This window comes from Heterodontus francisci, chromosome 9, assembly GCF_036365525.1.
Source record: "Heterodontus francisci isolate sHetFra1 chromosome 9, sHetFra1.hap1, whole genome shotgun sequence".
Taxonomy (NCBI): Eukaryota; Metazoa; Chordata; class Chondrichthyes; order Heterodontiformes; family Heterodontidae; genus Heterodontus; species Heterodontus francisci.
The window spans coordinates 95,353,553-95,377,725 of record NC_090379.1 but is presented as its reverse complement, the minus strand read 5'-3'; positions in this window follow the sequence as shown (position 1 = coordinate 95,377,725).

Genomic DNA, 24,173 nt, shown 5'->3' with positions numbered 1-24,173 from the left:
CACATGAGGCTCGAGTGGTCAACCAGACTCACCACAGAGCTCACCAAACTCTCTACTGAGGAAGCCATATGCTCAAATGCCTGGGACATGGCAAATGTCATGGCTTGCATGGACTCCTCCATGGCACACACAAAGCCATGCATAACCTCAGGTATCTCTGACATATTTTCCACATAGCTTTGCTGCACATCCAGCAGACTTCTCATAGCAACAAACAGAGGATCATCATGCGCGTGGGGCTAAGCAGAGGCCTGGTCCCCAGCAGTCCTCCGATTGTCAAGGGACCCGGCTGGCACATGCTTCCTCAGCTGCTGGGATGTGTCCATGTCGTGACCACCAGTTTGTGACCCAGATTCTAATCTTAAACCCCTCCACAGACCATGTTGATGTATCTGCTCTGGCGGAAGTGGAAGAAGAGGCAGGTGACGGTGCACACTCTGGGGCATTGGCTTCTTCTTCCTCCCCAGAGAAGGACTGTTAGGCCATGTAGCGTTCTGTGACTCAAGTGCAGGCACCTACAGTAGAGACACAAGCAGAGGCACTTTAAACATCTGCTTCATGAGTTCACACAATTTCCTTTAGTTTCTACATATGGCTGCAAGAGTGGAGATGGCACATCATCCTTATGCCTGTGGCTCTTGCCTTGTCATCTCCACGTGCCCTGCCTCTCTCCTCTCTCGCATCTCCGAAGACTCCTCCTCAGCCTGATGTCAGGGACCACTCCTCCTGTTCTAGCATGCTCATGCTGGTTGTGGCTTCATTTATCCTGCAGCAGACAGTGCAGATTTAATGACATGGCAAATGATGCATTGCAACCAAAGGCATCAACATCACTCATTCTGCAGTGGCTTTTGCATGACACATCCAAGCACATGGGGTGGCACAGTGGCGCAGTGGTTAGCACCACAGCCTCACAGCTCCAGCAACCCGGGTTCAATTCTGGGTCCTGTCTGCGTGGGTTTCCTCCGGGTGCTCCGGTTTCCTCCCACATGCCAAAAGACTTGCAGGTTGATAGGTAAATTGGCCATTATAAATTGCCCCTAGTATAGGTAGGTGGTAGGGAAATATAGGGACAGGTGGGGATGTGGTAGGAATATGGAATTAGTGTAGGATTAGTATAAATGGGTGGTTGATGGTCGGCACAGACTTGGTGGGCCGAAGGGCCTGTTTCAGTGCTGTATCTCTAAACTAATCTAAACTAAACATAAACAATGGCAATCTTCATCTGGGTGCAAAGTCATTTAGTGAATGTCACCAAGGCTGCGCACGCATTCCACTGCATTCTTTTTGTATCCTCTTGCCTTAAAGACATGGATCTATGGAGAAAACAATGGAGCTAGTTGGCCAAGACCACTTACCTCACCGATCTGAGCAAGTCATTGATTCACTTGCGGCATTGCACCCATGTTCTATGAGTCAACCCACAGTTCGAGATCTCCTCTGCTACCTCCATCCAGGCTGGCATGGTGAGGCAGGAGGGTCTTCTGTCTCCATCTGTAGGAAAGAGGACCTCCTGCCTTTCCATGATGGGCTGGAGGAGAGCCTGCAGGGAGGCATCACTGAACCGTTGGTTGGAACGCAGCCTATTGGCTACCATGTGACTCTCTTTAGCTGCAGGTAAAACAAATGATGTGAAGTTGGTGGTGACTTTCACAAAATAAGGAGGCAAAAACATTTTGATTTAAGTAAAAGCTTCAATTTAGGTTAATCTAGAAATACTTGCATGAAAGGAAGGCTGCTGAGCCTTGAGGCTGCAAGCACAGAATGTTTTATTTATGTGGTAATCATGGGCTTGGGGCAGTGATGGCGGGTTCCACCAATGAAAGGTTGTCCCCACTGCATGATCCCCACGTGTCCCCTGTGCCCGTTGTCACATGGCTCATTTACATATAAAATCGCATGGGTAAGGAGAATTGTGATGGGGGCGGAAGTTACACCAACTTCTGGTTTCTTCGTCAGGAACATTGCGGCACTCATAAAATTCCACCCTAAGAAACAGACACCAGACCCAGTGTGAAGAAATGTTACTTTTATTATTTGATTGATAAATATGCTAAGCTCAAATAATGGATGTGTTTGTTGAAGGGCAACTCTCCTTAAAATATCCCCCTCGGGCATTGGTTTCATGTCTTTATCAAGGATTGTAGAAGAGAACTTTGACAAATGCGAGCTGCAGTTTATTAACTTGAGCAATTATTTAGTTGTCATTGATCCAAATTTAATCCATGGCAGATAAACAAGAGGGAAATGTGGAACACTGAAAATACTCAACTTGTGACATGATCGTCTGATATTTGAATATGTGAAGTGTGGCTTGTCTTCTGTTTGGCTTGTTTGGATTGAATGTCAGGTGTTCTTTTTAATATATATCTTTGTCAGAATAAATATTTCAAGAAAATGAACCTTTCACAGATGATCCTTAGAGGGACTATAGGCTAAAAATTGCCAATAACTTGCTTAGCAGACACAATTAACACTTCAGTATGGCATTCTTCTGTCCACTGTCCTGGTTAATACCTCCAGTTAAAAACAAAAGAACTTATGATCTTGTTAAGCATTAATTTGCCAATGTCACCAATACTAGCATTACACTGCATGTGGCACATGCGGAGTGAGTTCAGCAACTGACAGGAACATATTTAGCCATTTTCGTTTCTAAATCCTAAATTGGTATCGCTTAAATGGATGGCTATTGAAACCATCATATTGGCCTTACAAGACAGAGACAAAATGATTTTGGATTTGTTTATAATTTTAAGTGTTGAATTAGTTTTAATTCTGTGAAAAATCTGAATCATTGGTTACTTAAGCTGATGGCATGCAAACCATTAAACTGTGGTCTGAACTTTGACATGGACACTTTATTAACAATTGTGCCTCTATTTCCAGAAAGTTTTTTGGGACCGCGCGGGGGGTGTGGAGAGAATGCATGGACACCGTGAATTAAGTTGGTTTCTGCCAAATAAACAAATTCCAGTTACATTTTTGGTGAGTTTAAAACCAAATGTTTTCACCATCAGTTGCATTCTCCTAAGATTCGCTGAAATCCTTCTGCTCATTGTAAAGTTAATTGGCCGATCCGCTCCCCAGCAGACTTTAAGCCAGCTAAACTCAACGCTATTGATGAATCAAACTACAGAAAGAAGAATTGGCTAGAATACAAGACCTGGACATACCCCTAAAGAGGATGAACTCTAAACAGCCTTAGTCAAGAAGCGAAGTGAGATACGTAAAAATCTGTGCAAGTTGAGGGAATTAGACCAAATTCACGTAGTACTGGTCTCTGCCGCTTTAAAGAGCAGTCCGGCAGGACCAGTATCGTACATTCCTCTTGAGTCCATCCAGGCTTCAGTGTATGTGTGATCGTCGGACTTTGCTTCTCTTAATAGTGACAAATCTCTCAGCATTCGCGCTATTGGGACAATTATTTTCTTTGTTGCTTTTTTAAAAAACTTTTATTAAATCTGCTAAGTTCGTCCCCGGGATTTATTTTTATTTTTCCTCATCTCTGGTACTTTATCTTCCTCTGCTGTGAAGACTAATACAAAGTCAATATTTAGTAAGTTTGCATTTCCTGATTTTCAATTATAACATCGCCTGTGTTTGTCTTTAAGGGGCCCACTTTAATCTTAGCTACCCTCTTTCTCTTAATATACTTGTAAAAACCTTTAGTTATTCTTGATATCCTTCACAAGTTTTTTTTTCTCATGTTCCTTTTTGTAGCTTTTATTAGTTTTGGTATTCCTTTGCTGTTCTTTATATATCTTCCAGTCTGCAGGATTTCTACTATTCTTTGCCTTCAGAGAAGCTCTTTTAGTTTAATACATCTCTTTTTCTTCTCGTTGACTAAAGTTGTTTAATTACACAAGTAAAGCTCATTCTCTTTCAGGCTATTTACATCTCTTGTATTCCATTAATAGTGCTGCTAATCTACTGTCGTCAATTTCTGCCTCATCCCTCCAAATTCCATCTTAAATTTAAAACCTTGGTTTCTGACTCCCCCTTCTCTCTCTCAAACCTAATATACAATTCAGTCATGTTTTGGCCACTGTTAGTTCGGTGTTCCCCTTACCATTTGATTTTTGACTAATTCAGGCTCATCACTTAGCACTAAAATCTCCTCTAATTTCCCTTTGCTGTGCACAGCCCATTTGTTGCATTGTGTGGTTCCTTTAAGACTACATGGCTATGCATGTGCATATATTAAAGGGACCACTTATTATGCATGGCCTATTTTCCCCTGTGTGGTAAGTTTGGACTGCTGTGTGCCCCTGCACCTGTGCAGTTTAGAGGGAACGTTGTTCATCACTAAATCTAATATGGCCTATTTTTTTTATTGGTTCAAGAACATATTCCAGAAAACTCTTGTACGCATTCAAGTAATTGGTGCCTTTGGAACTTGAGCTGTTCAGTTTCTTCTAATCTGTGTGAAAATTATGGGTTTCCCTTAATTATCTCTTTGTTTTTGCAACAAGCTTCTCTGATCTCCAGGCATATGCATCCTGCTACTTTATCACTGCTATCAGGAGGTCTGTAAACAACTGTCACCAAAGTCCTCTTCCATTCCTCAATTATACTTGGAACATTTTTATTGCCTACTCTCTTTACTGATAATCCCTCTTTCAAATGATGTAATAGTGTACTTAATCAAATTGCTACTACTCCTCCTTTTCCAATTTCCCTGTCCTTTCTAAAAAACCTTATGACCTGGTATATTTATCTGCCAGCTTGTAACCATGTCTCACAGATGGCCACTATTTCATACCCTTAAAGCAGAATTCCACTTCTGAATCACTTGCTTTATGCTTTGTGTATTAGTGTATAAAACCCTTCTTAGGGCTGCAGACAATATCTACCCTGCCCTTTTGCCCCAATGTTGTTTTTCTCAAATATTTTAACTTGCCACACTCCTTCGAATCATAGTCATACAGCACAGAAACAGGCCCATCGGCCCATCATGTCCATGCCGGCCATCAAGCACCTATCTATTCTAATCCCGTTTTCCAGCACGTGGCCCGTAGCCTTGTACGCTATGGCATTTCAAGTGCTCATCTAAATACTACTTAAATGTTGTGAGGGTTCCTGCCTCTAACACCCCTACAGGCAGTGTGTTCCAGATTCCAACCACCCACTGACTGAAAATATTTTTCCTCATCCCCTCTAAACCTCCTGCCCTTTACCTTAAATCTATGTGCCCTGGTTATTGACACCTCTGCTAAGGGGAAAAAGTTTCTTCCTATCTATGCCCTTCATTATTTTGTACACCTCAATCATGTCCTCCCTCAGCATTCTCTGCTCTAAGGAAAACAACCCCAGCCTATCTAGTCTCTCTTCATAGCTGAAATGCTCCAGCCTGGGCAACATCCTGGTGAATCTCCTCTGCACCCTCTCCAGTGCAATCACATCCTTCCTATAGTGTGGTGACAAGAACTGTATACTGTACTCCAGCTGTGGCCTAACTACCATGTAATACAGCTCCATCATAAACTCCCTGCTCTTTTATTCTATACCTCGGCTGATAAGGCATATGGGATACTGCCTTTCCTAATCACTTTATCTACCTGTGCTGTTGCCTTCAGTGATTTATGGACAAGTACACCAAGGTCCCTCTGACCTTCTGTAATTCCTAGGGTCCTACCATCCATTGTATATTCCCTTACCTTGTTAGTCCTCCCAAAATGCATCACCTCACACTTCTCAGGATTAAATTCCATTTGCCACTGCTCTTCCCATCTTACCAGCCCATTTATATTGTCCTGTAATCTAAGGCTTTCCTCCTCACTATTTACGACACCACCAATTTTTGTGTCATCTGTGAACTTACTTATCATACCTCCTATATTCATGTCTAAATCATTAATGTACACTACAAACAGCAAGGGTCCCAGCACCGAACCCTGTGGTACACTACTGGTCACAGGCTTTCAATCGCAAAAATAACCCTCGATCATCAACCTCTGCTTCCTGCCACTAAGCCAATTTTGGATCCAAATCCAAATCCAAATCCACAATATACTTATAAAATGCCTTGGAATTTTCCTTTATCTTGCCCACCAGTGTTTTTTTTCATATGCCCCCTCGTCATTCTCCTAATTACTTTTTTAAGTACCCCCCCCCCCGCTACACTTTCGATACTCTTCTAGGGTCTCTGCTGTTTTCAGCACTCTGAATCTGCCATAAGCCTCCTTTTTTTCTTATCCAATCCTCTCTATCCCGTGGCATCCAGGGTTCCCTGGACTTGTTGGTCCTACCCTTCACCTTTATGGGAACATGTTGGCCTGAACTCTCACTGTTTCCTTTTTTAATGACTCACTCGTCTGATATCGACTTTCCTGCAAGTAGCTGCTCCCAGTCCACTTTGGCCAGATCCTGTTTTATCATATTGAAATCGGCCTTCCCCCAATTCAGTACCTTTATTTCCAGTCCATCTTTGTCCTTTTCCATAACTACCTTAAATCTTACAGAGTTATAGTCACTATCCCTGAAATGCTCCCCCACTGATACTTCTACCACTTGTCCAGTTTCATTCCCTAGGATTAGGTCCAGTACTGTCCCTTCTGTTGTAGGACTTTCTACGTGCTGGCTCATAAAGCTCTCCTGTATGCACTTTAAGAATTCCACCCCACTTTAAGCCTTTTGCATTAAGACTATCCCAGTAAATATTGGGTAAGTTGAAATCCCCTACTATTATTGCCCTATTTTTTTGCACCTCTCTGAGATTTGCCTACATATCTGCTCCTCTATCTCTCCCTGACTGTTTGGAGGCCTGTAGTACATTCCCAGCCAAGTGATTGCCCTCTTTTTGTTTTTAAGTTCTACCCATATGGCCTCCTTTTGAGGAACCTTCTAAGATATTATCCCTCCTTACTGCAATAATTGCCTCCTTGATCAATAGTGCAATGCCACCTCCTCTTTTACAACCTCCCCTGTCGAGCCTGAAGATTCTATACCCTGGAATATTGAGCTGTCAGTCCTGCCCTTCCCTCAACTATGTCTCTGATAGCAATAATATCATATTCCCATGTGTTAATCAACACCCTCAATTCATCTGCCTTACTTGTAAGACTCCTTGTGTTAAAATAGATGCAATCCAGCTTTGTGTTATTCGCTTGTGCCTTAACAGGTCTACATTTTCTCTGCCTTCCAGACTGACTTAATTTATCTTCTATATTTGGCTGTACATCACCCCCTACTGTACCTCCACTCTGTATCCCATCCATCTGCCAAATTAATTTAAACCCCCCCCCTCCCCCCACTGGCCCCCTACCCCAACAGCACTAGCAAACCTCCCAGCAAGGATGTTGGTCCCATTCTGGTTCAGATGCAACCCGTCCAAATTGTACAGGTCCCACCTTCACCAGAAACAGACCCAGTGTTCCAGGCAACTAAAGCCCTCCCTCCTACACCATTTCTTCAGCCACACATTTATTTGCCCTATCCTCCTATTCCTATACTCACTAGCATGTGGCTCCTTTTTTTAACACAGAAGCTTTTCCCTCTGGAGGGGAATCTAAAACAACAGGGCACATTCTTAAAATTAGAGCTTGGGCATTAAGGAATGAAATCAGGAAGCACTTTTTCACACCAAGGGTAGTGAAACTGTGGAATTCCCTCCCCAAAAATCTGTGGATGCCAGGACAGTTGAAATTCTCATGACTAAGATCCACAGATTTTTATTAGGTAAAGGATATGGATCAAAGATGGGTAAATGGAGTTGAGTTACAGATCAGCCATGATCTAAATGAATGGCAGAACCAACTGGAGGGTCTGAATGAGCTCTTCATGTTACTATTTTTTGACTATTAAAATGCAAAAGGGTAGTGTTGCAATTTTTGGTTATTATAGAAACTTCTTCCTCTCAGTGGTTTAATAGCAGTTCCTATAAGTGGAGCTTACCATCTATGATCTGGAACCTCTAACTTTAAAATAATATTGGAAGTATGGGTACCCAAAGGGTTAACAATGACCTTACTTAAAGTAATCTTCTTACCAGATTAAGCAGACTCCTCTTGTGCTACTGAACACTCTGATATAGTGAGTATTTAAATTCAAACCAGACTTTTTAAAGGACTGAAGGAACTAATACCTTTATAATTAAATTGAGATAGGAAGAGCAAAAATGACAAATACTAAAAGCCATTTCAATGAATAAGTTCATAAAGGGTCAATTACTCTTTACAAGATTAACTTCTGAAGATGTAACAGCTTCTGATGGTCCTTTTTAAAACTAAAAAAAAAATCCTGTTTTTTAGTAAGGTGAATTCTGTCGATTTGGTCTTCTCTGTCTGGATTTTGCAACATTATATAACGTACTCTTTAGAGCAAGGAATTGGTACAAACATAATTAACACTCCTTTCTCTCTCTCATGCCCATCTCAATCAAATAAACTTGGTCACGATCAAAGCACATCATTTATTTCTTAAATTACAAATACTATAAGAAAATCCACAAATTTACAACTTTTGCTACTTAACTGATTTTATATCACTCCAGAATTTTCCCCATAACCATGTGTTTCCAATTCTGTGACCTGCAGGAGCAGAATGGAAATAAATAGCATTGTCTATAAATCCAGTTCAAGCCATGTCTCATAAACTGAATGGATTTAAATCTGGTATTTTGCTGTGATGAATTATTTTGGTGAGCGCTATTGATTTCTATGCAGACAGATATGGGGTCAGGCAGCACCAGTAGCTTTATAGCTAGCATAATTGATGTTTATTTCAGTGCTTAGAGCTTAGAGGGGAGAACCAGGCCAGTCATCCCTGCGAGACAGGATTTTCCCTGGACACATCTTCAGTCTTAAGGATCCAATACCACATTTCTTTAAAAGAAAATGAAGTGAAACCAATGTGCCCTCTAATTATTTTTCTGTTGCGTTGGTGATTTGTTAAGTGCGCAGCCCTTTAAATTATTTTTGTGTGGCCGTGCACGTGTAGTAACTCAAAGGAGTCGACTTGACTTGTGCGTGGCCTGTGCGGGAACTTCTGGGTTGCTGCCCAGCCACAGTCAGAGGAAACAGTGGGTGAAACTCAGTTGCACAGTAGCAACTCTCCTCGTAAAAGTAGTAAAGGATTGTTGAATCATTAGTTTTCAACATTCCAAATACATATTTACAGTGCCATATACAGTATGAATTAATGACAGGTATTCCATGCAACAAGTCATTGTAGCATCAGGAAGACTGTGTGCACTGAAATATTCATTAGAGATCACTGTAATAGATAAACTGTACTAGTACCATAGGAAGCATTGCAAATGTTACACTCCTGTTCAAAAAAGGGAGAGGGATGAACCTAGTAATTACAGCCCAATTAGCCTAACTTGGGTGGTGGAAAAACTTCTGGAGACATTAATCCAGGAGAAAATTAATTGACGCTTGGAAAAGTATTAGTTAATATGTAAAAGGCAGCACAGATTTGTTAACGGCAAATCAGGTTTGACTAACTTGATTGAGTTCTTTGAAATATTGGAGAGGGTGGATTAGGATAGTGCAGTTGATGTGTATATGGATTTTAAAAGCAGCACGTAATGGACTTGTTAGCAAAATTAGCAAAAGCCCGAGGGATTAAATGGACAGTGGCTAAGAGACAGAAAGTAGAGATTAGTGGTGAACAGTTGTTTTTCAGACTGGAGGGAAATGTGCAGCAGTGTCCCCCAGCAGTCACTATTATGACCACTGCCGTATTGATATATATTGATGTGCTGGACATAATTTCAATGTTTGCAGATAGGATGAAACTCAGAAAGGTAGTAAACAGTGTGGATGCAGGGCATAGTCTGGTAAAATGGGAATACAAATGGCAGATAAAATTTAATGCATAAGTGTGATGTGATTAATTTTGGTAGGAAGAATGAGGAAAAGCAATATAAACTGGTACAATTTGAAAGCAGGTACAAGAACAGAGACATCTGGAGGTGTACAGTTCAGCCGTCTTCAAAGGTGGCAGGATATGTTGAGAAGGCTGTTTATAAAAAACATACAGGATCATAGAATCCTACCGCATAGAAGGAGGCCATTTGGCCCGTCTGTGTCAGCTCTTTGAAAGAGCTATCCAGTTAGTCCCACTCCCCAACTTTCTCCAAACCCTGCAAATTAGTCCTCTTCAAGTGCATGTCTGATTTCCCCTTTGCAAGTTATTATGGACTCTGCTTCGAGCACACTTACAAATTGTGTGTTTCTGAACTTAATATTCTGTGTGAAGAAATTCCTCCATTTCCCCTCTGGTTATTTTGCCAATTATTTTAAATCTATGACATGTGGTTACCAACCTTCTTTATATTTCATGAAAGAACTCAATCAGATAGATCCTTGGCTTTAAAAATAGAAACAGAGTTCAAAACCAAAGAAGTTATGCTAAACCTTTATAAAACACTGTTTAGGCTCCAAATGGAAAAGAAAATGGCTAATTCTGGGCACCACACTTTAGGATAGATGTCAAGGCCTTCAAGAGGCTGCAGAGGAGATTTGCTGGAATGGTACCAGGGATGAAAGACTTTGGTTATGTGGAGAGACTGGACAAACTGGGGTAGTTCTCCTTACAGCAGAGTAGGTTAAAGGGAGATTTCATAGAGGGGTTCAAAATCTTGAAATTTTAATAGAGTAAATAAGAATAAACTATTTCCAGTGACAGAAGGAGCAGTAACTAGTGGACACAAATATGTGGTAATTGACAAAAGAATTAGAGGTGATATGAGGAATTTTTCTTTTTAGCAGTGAATTGTTATAATGTGGAATGCTCTGCCTGAAAGGGTGGTGGAATCAAATTCCATAATAACTTTCAAAATGGAATTGGATAACTATCCAAAATGGAAAAATTTGCTGGGGTATGAGGAAAGTGCAGAGGAGTGAGACTAACTGGATAGCTGCTTCAAGGAACTGACATAGGGACGAGGGGCTGAATGGCCTTCTGTGCTGTATCATTATATGATTCTATAAGAACAGAGTAGGCCATTCAATCCCTCAAGCCTGTTCCACTATTCAGTTAGTTCATGGCCAATCCATATCTTAACTCTCTCTACCTGCCTTTGTTCCATAACCTTTAATTCCCTTGCTTAACAAAAATTTATCAATCTACGTTTTGAATTTTCAGTTGACCTCCAGCCTCAACAGCTTTTTGGTGAAGAGCTCCAAATTTCCACTAACCTTTGTGTGAAGAAGTGCTTCCTGACTCTAGCCCTGAAAAGCCCCTCTACCTACCCTCTGAAATCCTTTAATCATCATAAATACTTCAATTAGATCATCTCTTAATGTTTTATATTCAATGTGAGCCTAATTATGCAACCTGTCCTCATAATTTAACCCTTTAAGCCCCAGTAACATTCTGGTGAGTTTGCACTACACCTCCTCCAGAGGCAATATATCCTTCCTGAGATGCAGTGCCCAAAATAGTGTCCAAATGTCTCCTCAGAGCTCTGTACAGCTGTAACTTAATTTCCACCCCTTTGTATTCCAGCCCTATTGAGATAAAGGCCAAAATTCCATTAGCTAATTAAATTGTTTTTTGTACCTAGTTTTTCATGATTTCTGTATTTGGACCTCTAAATCTTTCTGTTCATCTGCAGGTCCTAGCTTCTCGCCATTTAGAAAATACTCTTATTATCTTTCTTGCGTCCAAAGTGGATGGCCTCACTTTTTCCCACATTGAACATCATCTGCCACAGTTTTGCCCACTCACTTAATCCATCTATGGCCTTTTGCAATGTTTTTCTCCCACCTACATTATTTACTGTGCAACCTAACTTAGTGTTGTCAGCAATCTTAGATATACTTCTCTGTCTTCCTTCATCCAAGTCATTAAAAATATTGTGAAACGTTGTGGCCCTGGACTAGATCATTGGGGGATATTACTAAACACATCCTGCTAATTTGAATACATACCCATTATCCCTACTCTCTGTCTCCTACCGCCTAATCAATTCGCTATCTAAGCCACTTGTTGCTTTTAATTCCACGCACTCTCATTTTTGTTAACCATCTTTTATGTGGAACCTTATTAAATACCTTCTGGAGCTCCATATAAATAACATCCATAGAAAGAAGAAAGAAAGACTTGCATTTATATAGCATCTTTTACGATGTTCCAAAGAACTTTACAGGCAATGAAGTACTTTCATAGGTAATCACTGTTGTAATGTAGGAAATGCAGCACCCAATTTGTGCACAGCAAGCTGCCACATAGCAATGTAATAACAACTGGATAATCTGTTTGAGTGATGTTGAATGAAGGATAAACATTGGCGAGGACACTGGGGATGACACCCTTGGTCGTCTTCGAAATAGTGCCATGACATCTTTTATGTCCACCTAAGAGGCCAGCTTTGACCTCAGTTTAGCATTTCATCCAAAAGACAGCACCTCTTTCAGTGTCAGTACTGCACTGCAGTGTCAGCTCAATTCTCTGGAGTGGAATTTAAACCCACAAACTTCAGACTCAGAGGCAAGAGTGCTTACCAGTGACTGCATCTGTACACTCCTTATCTGCTATGTTAGTGCTCTCGTCAAAAAAATCAACTAAGTGTGTTTCACAAACCCTTCATGAATCCATACTGGTTCTCTCTAATCAGCCCATATGTGTGACTCTATAGTGACACCATTATTCCTAGCCTGAATGGAGATGATTGGGTAATGCACTCACGCCTGAAGACTACACTGCTGTAAGTGACTGGGATTGATTTTATGCATATAATTTGTATGTAACTAGCCTCTACTCACTGCATTTTGCTGGAGAAATCACCTTACATTTAATCGGAAGAAATAGCTGCTATTGGAATAGTCGAGTCTAAAGGTAACAAAGGCATGGATGAGGGTTTCAGTGGCAGATGAGCTAGCAGAAGATGCACCTCTGTGCATCTGGCTTCTATTTTGCACATTGTTTTCCAGCTAGCACTCTGTGTAAGAATTGGGTTTAGTCTACATTGCCTGAAGTGAATTTTTTTAATCTGATAATATTCCTGTACTGTGAAATAAAATATTTCTTCGAAGCAATGAACAGCAGCCTGGAAAGTATACTGGTTACCATAGTGAATTGGCTTGTTAATTAGTAAACAAGATAGGTTTATTTTATGTAATCTCAGACATTTCAGGCCATTGTGAGTGGAGTACTCCGTAATACCTGAGCAACCAGATATTGTTGGGTTCTGATGAAAGGTCACTGACCTAAAACATTAACTCTGCTTCTCTCTCTACAGATGCTGCTGAGTATTTCCAGCATTTCTTGTTTTTATTTCAGATTTCCAGCATCTGCGGTATTTTGCTTTTAGATATTGTTTCATTCCATTTTCACAGCCAAGGCTGAGCAAAGATATTACTCTTTTCTTACTTTCTCTGTTTCACACCTAATCTGTCTCTATGTCTGTCACTCTCTTGCCCTTTCCGGGTGTGTGTGTGAAGGAGTTTTACTTTAGCAGGCAGTAACAAGAAGTGTGGACCAGCTAGCCATTAACAATTTAGCCAAAAAAGTGGACCTGCATTTACGGCATTAGTAAGTTGCACCTTTATTTTTTTTTATACCAAGCACTGAAATGGTCTGTTCTCACTGTAAATTATATACAGTCCATGCATATATTTCTATGTAAAATAAGCCAGCTGTGATTTGAATTTGCACCTCATTCAATAGAGTACTTTTCAGACTGCATTCAGTACAGGGAGAAGAGCACATGGTGACATTTCTCTGGCTGCTCTGTAGATCTAGGATACTCTGTTATGATCACTGGGCTATAAGTCTTCCTTTCTTATAACCTAGAGTGTTACCTTTTTGGGGATTTTCTGCTGTTTCTCATATCAACTTCTGTATTTTAGACTCGTATCTTACAGCCTCAAGAATAGATAGGAACAGAGTAGGCCATGTAGCCCCTCAAGCATGTTTTGCCCTTCAAGATCATAGCTGATCTGTATCCTAACTCCATTGACCCACCTTGGCTCCATAGCTTTTAATATCCTTGTCAAGCAAAATTCTATTGATATTAGATTTAAAATTATTAATTGAGCTAGCATCTAGTCTTTTTTTGGGAGAGAGAGTTGCACACTTCCACCATCTTTTGCATGAAGGATTGTTTCCTAACTTCTGTCCTGAATGGCCTGGCTCTGATTTTAAGGAAATTACCCCTTGTCCTAGACTCCTCCAGAGTACCGAAAGCAACCAATTGTGGATGGCCCTACTAGAGAAGGGCTACACTCGACCTCCTCTTAGGAAATGAGGATGGGCAGGTGGTTGATGTGTCAGTGGGGGAGCACTTTGGGACCAGTGACCATAACTCTATTAGCTTCAAGATAGTTATGGAAAAGGATAGGACTGGTCCTCAGGTTGAAGTCCTAAATTGGGGGAAGGCTAATTTCGATGGCATCGGACAGGAACTCTCAAAAGTTGAATGGGAGAGGCTGTTTACAGGTAAAGGGGCGTCTGGCAAGTGGGAGGCTTTTAAAAGTGAGATAGGAAGCGTTCAGGGCCGGCATGTTCCTGTTAGATGGAAGGGCAAGGTTGGCAAGTTTAGGGAACCTTGGTTGACGAGGGATATTGAGGGTCTGGTCAGGACAAAGAAGGAGGCATATTTCAGGTATAGGCAGCTGGGATCAAGCGAGTCCCTCGAGGAGTATAGGGGATGTAGGAGTACACTTAAGGAAATTAGAAGGGTGAAAAGAGGCCATGAGATTTCCCTGGCAGATAAGATAAAGGAGAATCCTAAAAGATTCTGTAAGTATATTCAGAGTAAAAGGGTAGCTAGGGAGAGAGTAGGTCCCCTTAGGGATCAGTGTGGCAATCCATGTGTGGAGCCACGGGAAATGGGCGAGGTCTTAAATGAATACTTCTCGTCCGTCTTTACCGTGGAGAAGGTCATGGAAGCTATTGAATTCAACGGAGGGAACAGCGGTATCCTGGAGCATATCAACATTACAAAGGAGGAGGTGTTGGAGGTTTTGAAGCATATTAAAGTGGATAAATCCCCAGGGCCTGACCAGGTGTATCCTAGGATGCTATGGGAAGCAAGGGAGGAGATTGCTGGGGCCCTGGCAGAGATTTTTATATCATCGTTAGCCATGGGTGAGGTACTGGAAGATTGGAGGATAGTTAATGTTGTGCCTTCATTTAAGAAGGGCAGCAGGGATAAGCCAGGGAACTACAGGCCAGTGAGCCTTACATCAGTGGTGGGAAAGTTATTGGAAGGGATTCTAAGAGACAGGATTTATATGCATTTGGAAAGGCATGGTCTGATTAGGGATAGTCAGCATGGCTTTGTGAATGGGAAATCATGTCTCACGAATTTGATTGAGTTTTCCGAGAAGGTGACCAAGAGGATTGACGAGGGCAGGGCGATTGGACGTTGTCTACATGGACTTTAGCAAGGCCTTTGACAAGGTCCCACATAGTAGGCTGGTCCAGGATGTTCGAACACATGGGATCCAGGGTGAGCTAGCAAATTGGATACAAAATTGGCTTGGTGATAGGAGGCAGAGGGTGGTAGTGGAGGGTCGTTTTTCAAATTGGAGGCCGGTGACCAGTGGTGTGCCGCAGAGATTGGTGCTGGGCCCGCTGTTGTTTGTCATATATATTAATGACTTGGATGTGAAAGTAGGGGGCATGATTAGTAAGTTTGCAGATTATAGTGGACAGTGAAGAAGGTTGTCTAAGGTTACAACAGGATATAGATCAACTGGGAAAGTGGGCAAGGGATTGACAAATGGAATTTTAACACAGACAAGTGCGAAATGATGCATTTTGGGAAGTTAAACCAGGGCAGGACATATACAGTGAATGGCAGGGCCCTGGGGAGTGTTGTTGAGCAGAGACACCTTGGGGTGCAAGTACATAGTTCCCTGAAAGTGGCAACACAGGTAGACAGAGTGGTGAAGAAGGCGTATGGCATGCTTGGCGTCATTGGCCGAGGCATTGAGTACAAGAGTTGGGACGTCATGTTACAGTTGTACATAACATTGGTTAGGCCACATTTGGAGTACTGTGTGCAGTTCTGGTCGCCGCACTACAGGAAAGATGTGATTAAGCTAGAGAGGGTGCAGAAAAGATTCACAAGGATGTTGCCTGGTTTGGAGGGCTTAAGTTATAAAGAGAGATTGGATAGGCTGGGTCTGTTTTCCCTGGAGCGAAGGAGGCTGAGAGGGTACATGATAGAGGTATATAAAATTATAAGAGGTATAGATAGAGTAGATAGCCAGAGTCTGTTTCCCATGGTTGGGGTGACTAAAACTAGAGGGCATAGATTTATGGTGAGAGGGAGGAGGTTTAAAGGGGATCAAAGGGGTAAATTTTTCACACAAAGAATAGTGGGTATCTGGAATGAGCTGCCTGAGGAGGTGGTGGAGGCAGGAACAGTAGTGACATTTAAGAGGCATCTGGACACGTACTTGAATGAGCAAGGTATAGAGGGATATGGAATTAATGCAGGCAGGTGGGATTAGTATAGATAGGCATTATAGTCAGCATGGACGCGGTGGGCCGAAGGGCCTGTTTCTATGCTCTATGACTCTATGACTCTATAACCTTGATCAAATCAACCCTTAAGCTTCTATATGCCAGGGAAATTAAGCCTAGTTTATGTAAATCTATTCTCATAATCTAAACCTTGGATCCTTGGTAGTATTCTGGTGAATCTGCACTACATTCCTCCCAAGGCCAATATATCCTTTTTAAGGTGCAGTGCTCAGAACTGTACAATACTCCAGATGTGGTCTAACCAGGCTTATAGCTGTATAACTGTCGCAAAACTTCCTCCTATACCATTAGTCTTTTTGATTTTTTTTTGTATCTAACTACTACATTTCAGTGATTTGTGTGCATGGATCCTTAAATCTCTGTGGACCTCCACTATTCCTAGCTTTTTGCTATTTAAATAATACTTGAGTTTTTTTTATTCGTTCATGGGATGTGGGCATCGCTGGCTAGGACAGCATTTATTGCTCATCCCTAAGTGTCCTTGCGAAGGTGGTGGTGACCTAATATTGGGGGGAGTTTTAACTTGACATCATGGGAGTGGTGCGGTGGGGCTGGGGGTAGGTGGGGGATACCCAGAGGTAAGTGCAGCCTGCCTGTCAGTGGCTTTTAACCCAGCCACTGCATTTATATCTGATAGGAGGAAGAAGCATGCCAGTGAAAGCAAGAAGGCCTGGCTGGAGATTGCTCAGGAAGTGAGCAGCAGGAGTGTGGTGCCTGCTTTTGGATTCAATGCTGAAAGTGAATTAATGACCGAAGCAGGGCAGGAAAGGTGAGTTCAGTCGCACATTCAGTTACACCCTGGTGTAGTTACTCCAGCACATCACTCCTCACACCAACTTAACTTGCAGATACACCCATCCCTCTGCCCTCATTTGCCCCCCATCTGTACATTGACCACTGACACTCACCCTCATTTTAATGCAATGTCACACCCTAAACCTCTGTGGACCTCCACTATTCCTAGCTTTTCGCTATTTAAATAATACTTGAGTTTTTTTTATTCATTCATGGGATGTGGGCGTCGCTGGCACTCATGAGTCACTGAAAGCTAACATGTAGATGCAGCAAGCAATTGGGAAGGCAAATGGTATGTTGGCCTTTATTACTAGAGGATTTGAGTATAGGAGTAAAGATGTCTTGCTGCAATTGTAGAGCCTTAGTGAGGTGACACCTGGAGTATTGTGTACAGTTTTGGTCTCCTTACCTAAGGAAAGATATACTTGCCATAGAGGGAGTGTAATGAAGGTTCACCAGACTAATTCCTGGGATGGTGGGATTGTCCTAAGAGGAGAGATTGAGGAGGTTGTGCCTCTATTCTCTAGAGTTTGGAAAAATGAGAGGTTATCTCATTGAAATACACAAAATTCTTACAGGGCTCATCAAGATAACAAGATAGATGCAGGAAGAATGTTTCCCCTGGCTGGAGGGTCTACAGAAATAAGTCTCAGAATAGTCTCAGAAATAAGAGGTAGGCCATTTAGGACTGAGATGAGGAGGAATTTCTTTACTCAGAGGGTAGTGAATCTTTGCAATTCTCTACCCCTGAGGGCGGTGGATGAGCATCGAACTGGAGGAGGTCCTCCATCAGTATTGAAAATAACATCTGCAGAGGAGGAGACACTGGAGATCAGTGGAGTCTCAGTGTTTCTAGCTGTTGAGAGATGGTGGTGTCTTAGCTACCCACAGAATTCAATTTCAGACAGCCATATGGCAAACAACATTCACTCATGTTGACTTAGTGTCAACAGTGAGTGAAATATGATCATGTGCATCACAATTACTGCAAACATTTTTACGTTCACGGTACTCATTCATGTTGTTTATCTCCCATAGGTCTTCACACATCCCGCAGGAGGTAGTCCATGTCATCGACAACACTATCCACTCCTCAGAGGAGGTCACTGAGGGGGACTCATGCAGACCATGCACCAGCTCAAATACTCACACTTTGGTGGGACCGGTAAGGAAGATAGTTGGATTTTCACCTGGCAACTCATATGTCGCAAGTGAGCAAGAGAAAATGGTGGAGACCGGGACAGTAGAGAGCCTGCTTTGAAGGGCGCAGGATGCTCCAAGCTCTGCTCCACTAGATGCAGATGTTGTACCTCGCAGGCTGTCAATGAACAGGATACTCTGGATCAGTAGCAAAGAATGTGCAATGCAGTGGCAGACCTTTCATTCGCACTGTGCACATTTGCAGAGAGATTGGAGGAGTCCGTCTCAAAAATGAGTAACAAGATGTTGCAGGCATTTGTGGTGATGTCTTCATCCATGAAAAGAGTGGCCACCTGAATGCAGCATCAAATATAATAATCAAACGAGTGCATGCAGGTCTTCGCCAATGGCTTGTACACTATGAATGTCACTTTAAATAGGATTGATGAAACCCTAGCCTTGGCTGTTCATCGCCCCATTGATCTGCAGTCAAGTGCTCTCCAGTTCATCACTAACAGGGAAGAGCAGATGGGCCATGAAGGATGATCGTTAAAGGGGACATGGAAGTAGGACGTGACTCAAAGTGATTCTACTTATCACCTATTCTTCCCCTCTCCTCAGTGAGTACCCCATATACTGCCTCATGTCCTAATGGCCAAGTATGCTTCTGCACAAGTGCAGGTGGAGCAGTCTTAGGCAGGGTTCTCACAGACTCCAAAACCCAGAGGACCTCAGTCAAGAGAGTCTCAGCAGTCAAAGCAGGGATCTGAACAGCCTGCCTGTACCTCTGCTGAAACCACAGGGGTTGCACATGTAGAAATGCTAGGAAGAGGAAGAGTAAATGTTTGTGGTTGTACAAGGGTATGCACAGGGTGTCTTACACAATGTTAAATAGTTAAGTTTCAGTTTTATTTCTGAGCTATATAAATAGTATTTGTTTCTACCACTTTCCCATCTTGCCCATTTTCGCCTGCTGCTTTGCCCATTTGTGATGAAAGGTAAGTGTTACAACCAGGTGAGAAGGGGTCTCGGGGTTCCCTCTCAGCTTTTGCCTGGTTTAACCGTAACAGAGTTTAATTTTTAGAAACACTGTTTTTAGCTCCCCCTCAGTGAATCCTTGTTCACTGCTCCACTTATCATCTCTCTCTCTTTGGCCTCCTTCTCTCGAGAGATAATGGATAAGCGCCTGGAGGTGGTCAGTGGTTTGTGAAGCAGCGCCTGGAGTGGCTATAAAGGCCAATTCTAGAGTGACCGGCTCTTCCACAGGTGCTGCAGAGAAATTTGTTTGTCGGGGCTGTTGCACAGTTGGCTCTCCCCTTGCGCCTCTCTTTTTTCCTGCCAGCTATTAAGTCTCTTCGAGTCGCCACACTTTAGCCCCGCCTTTATGGCTGCCCGCCAGCTCTGGCGAACGCTGGCAACTGACTCCCACGACTTGTGATCAATGTCACAGGATTTCATGTCGCGTTTGCAGACGTCTTTAAAGCGGAGACATGGACGGCCGATGGGTCTGATACCAGTGGCGAGCTCGCTGTACAATGTGTCTTTGGGGATCCTGCCATCTTCCATGCGGCTCACATGGCCAAGCCATCTCAAGCGCCGCTGACTCAGTAGTGTGTACAAGCTGGGGATGTTGGCCGCCTCGAGGACTTCTGTGTTGGAGATATGGTCCTGCCACCTGATGCCAAGTATTCTCCGGAGGCAGCGAAGATGGAATGAATTGAGACGTCGCTCTTGGCTGACATACGTTGTCCAGGCCTCGCTGCCATAGAGCAAGGTACTGAGGACACAGGCCTGATACACTCAGACTTTTGTGTTCCGTGTCAGTGCGCCATTTTCCCACACTCTCTTGGCCAGTCTGGACATAGCAGTGGAAGCCTTTCCCATGCGCTTGTTGATTTCTGCATCTAGAGACAGGTTACTGGTGATAGTTGAACCTAGGTAGGTGAACTCTTGAACCACTTCCAGAGCGTGGTCGCCAATATTGATGGATGGGGCATTTCTGACGTCCTGCCCCATGATGTTCGTTTTCTTGAGGCTGATGGTTAGGCCAAATTCATTGCAGGCAGCCGCAAACCTGTCGATGAGACTCTGCAGGCACTCTTCAGTGTGAGATGTTAAAGCAGCATCGTCAGCAAAGAGGAGTTCCCTGATGAGGACTTTCCGTACTTTGGACTTCGCTCTTAGACGGGCAAGGTTGAACAACCTGCCCCCTGATCTTGTGTGGAGGAAAGTTCCTTCTTAAGGCAAAGAAATCAGACAGGTTTCCTTAGATTTAAACATGAAAGGTGGAAGTTTATTAATCTTAAACTCTAGTCTGGTTAACGATTACCAATATGTGATACGACCACGCTAGCATGCATACATGATAAACACACACACAGATAGAGACAGAAAAGGTAGAAGGAATAAAGGGGAAAAGTTTGAGGCAATAGCTGGGTTGTAATTACAATCCTTTGAGTTCAATGTGGAGTCTGTAATTGCCAGTAAATCCTGCTGTTCGTTGGGGCCCAGTGCACCCTTCAACTTGCTTCGATGTCGGAGTCTTTTCTCTCTTGAGGTTTACTTGTCTCCCATGGGTCCCGTGGCTTGGGAGAAAGCGAGAGAGAGACAGCCAGGAGAGAGGCTTTCTTGTTCCAGCTTCATTTGCAATACTCTAGTCTGGATTCAAACTGTCCTGTGTTTCATTCAAAAGCCTGGATCAGCCAGATGGTCATGTGACCAGCTGGTTAACCACTCCTGCGTTTGTGGATTTCAAAGCTCTCGGTGGGGGGATGTAGGGCTGTCTCTTACACCTACAAGGTGTGGATCACCATTGCCCACCCCAATCCCAGTTAATTGAATCAGTGAGCAATTCTTTTGTTTCTCCAAGCACTGTCTTTTAGAATGCAAATGTTCTTCCAGCCAAGTGTCTGGTGATCTTCAAACAAGTCATTTCTTCACTCCAGCAGCAGTTTAAAATTGATGTTCATATGATGAAATTAATATGCCTCAATCTTGGCAGGTGGGGGTCTGCATGACAATAAGACAAGCCTGAACACTGAGCAATGAGTGACTGAATAGAACTGCTTTGTGTTGGGGGTAGAGTGGGTTGACTATGTAGCTGCCTAATGGTGCAGTGGTGGAATCTAACTGCACCTCACCATCACAAAGTCTACCTGGGCAACAATGTGCACTCTGCTGGGACAATGGAGGAATCACATTTCTCTTCCTCCTCCTCCAAAGAGGTTCTGTACTCTGTGGCTGAAGATCCGAACATCGCTGCTGTGCAAGTTTTGTGTGGAGCGCAGCCCACCACAACCATTGTGGCAACCTGGCTGGTGCATATTGAAGGGCACCTCCAGAACTGTTGAGGCATCTGAAGCGCATCTCCAGCATGTCAATTGCTCAATGACATCTGGTTGCCATATGTTTTTATTTATATCATTCTTGAGTCTCATTGGTTGATTCCTCACTGGTGTTATCAATCACGTTTTAAGTGCGTATCCCTTATCTGCAAGCAGCTAACCAGTATGTCTGCTTCGAGGAGCCAAGAGATCAGGGAATGTGGGCTGCCGAAGGATGAAAACATCATGGTAGTTGCCTGGGAATTTTGCACACTCCTGCATAAAGATCTTTCTGTGCTTGCGCATCGGCGGCACATTGACAGAGTGGAAGCCTTTTTGGTTGACAAACATCCTCGATGATCTATGTGCAGTCAACAATGCTCTGCACCTGCGGGAAACCAGCCAGAGCTGCAAGCCTGAGTGCATGCACACTCTGACTGGCATTATTGCTGGCAATGTTCACATAATTGCCTGTCATGACAAACATGGAGCTGCCACCTGTGTAATGCATTTGTGGGCGGCTGGTTGTGAGATCCTGCAAATGTCTCCAGCAGATCCCTGGAAAGAGCTAAAGGCAAAGAAGTTGAGGGCAGTGGTGACTTTGACAGCTACTAGTAAAGCGTGGCCACCAGGCAGCAGGTCTTCTTCCAGCAGGCTGCAAATGTCTGCCACAAGCTGACGCGACAACCTGAGACACTGGTTTGACATTTGACATTTCTCTGCTCATCCCCTCTCTTCTGTGGAGCCACATGACTGCCTGGAGAAGGCTGCTGGTGCTTTTCATGCTGCTGATCATCTTTGTCCTCATCTGAGGTCCAAGCTAATACAGTATAATCTGCACCTATGCTGATCTAATAGATCACAGCTGCAAATTGGAGATCTGACGCACAGACTTCCAAATTAAGAAAATAACCTGTAAAGTAGTAAAAGGTAGTCTCTCAGAAGTACTGTGAGCAAAAGCCTTTCACACTATTAGGCAAGAAAGAAGCTGTGAGGTTCCAGTAATTAAGGGAATCTTTTCCTGCCATTTCTTCAGTCACCTCAATTGTCTGTGTTCTTGCCTGCCTTCCACTGGTGAGTTCCACGAAGCCCGGGAAATCCATGTACTCACAGTTAAATTGCAAAAGCCATGTTACTATCACCCTAATTGAGCAATTAACATATTGAAGTTGACCATCTGACACGGTTGCTTTCAAGCAGTCTAGCGCACTGCAATTAAATGCAGAAGTAAAAACAAGAAATGCTGGAAATACTCAGCAGGTCTGGCAGCATCTGTGGAGAGAGAAGCAGAGTTAACGTTTCAGGTCAGTGACTCTTCATTCTAATTTTTATTTCAGATTTCCAGCATCTGCAGTATTTTGCTTTTATTAACTGCAGAAGTTGGGTTGGAGATGGCTTGTCGGCAAAATGTCAATTTCAGCACTTTTAACCCCCACCTGCTCCCAAACCCATTCACTCCTATTATCACTTCTGACTGAGTCCTGCCCTCATCTATTAAAGTACTTTTTGCTACCCTGATTTTCCTTTCTGCTAGGACCTTGGTCCCACCCTGGTTCAGGTGCAGCCCATACCAATAATGCAGCTCCCTCCAATCCCAGTACTGGTGCCAGTGTCCCAAGATATGGAACCCCTCCTTCTCTCAGCACTCCTTTAGCCACCTTTTCACTTTCTGGATCTCATGTGGCTCGGGTAGTAATCCTGAGTTTGCCACCCTTGAGGTCCTGCTTTTTAATTTAGCTCCTAACTCCTGATGATCTCTCAGTGCAATCCCCTTCCTTTTCTTTCCTGTGTTATTGGTCTTGACATGGACCATGACAACTGGATTTTCGCCTCCCTTTCAATATTCCTTTACAACCGCATCAAGCTATCCCTTGCCAGGTAGATAAAACACCATTTGGGACTATCGTACATGGCTGCATAGGATGCAATCTGTTCCCCCTAATTATTGAATCCTCTATAACTACTACATTTCTATTCCTCCCCACTTTGGACAGTGTCACGCTCCACAGTGCCTCGGGAAGCATTGTGGCTGTCCTCCTTGCAGTATTTTTCCTCATCCTCACAGGTGTCAAGTACATTGTAGCTGTTGTACAGGATTAGTGCCTGTGGGACCTCCTCCTCTGTCTGCCCTTGCTGACATTCAAACTCTTTCCTGCCTGTGCTTTCCTCTGAGGTGTGACTGTGGAGAAAACTATTTAGTAATTCCTACCCCTCCCTTATGTGTCAGAGTGTCTCTCTCATTCCAACTCGAGGACTTTGAGCTGGAGCGTCTCAAGGCAGACATTTCTTCCAGGCCTGATAAACAGCCTGCACTGCATTTCTAGTTTTTATTTATTTGTTTGTTTTTATAATTGAATTCTAGATATAATAGAATTACTTGAGATCCAGATTATATTTAGTAGATGGATTTGGCTTGATTTCAGGTTAATTTGTAACTGATTGGTTTTGATTTTATATTTATGAACT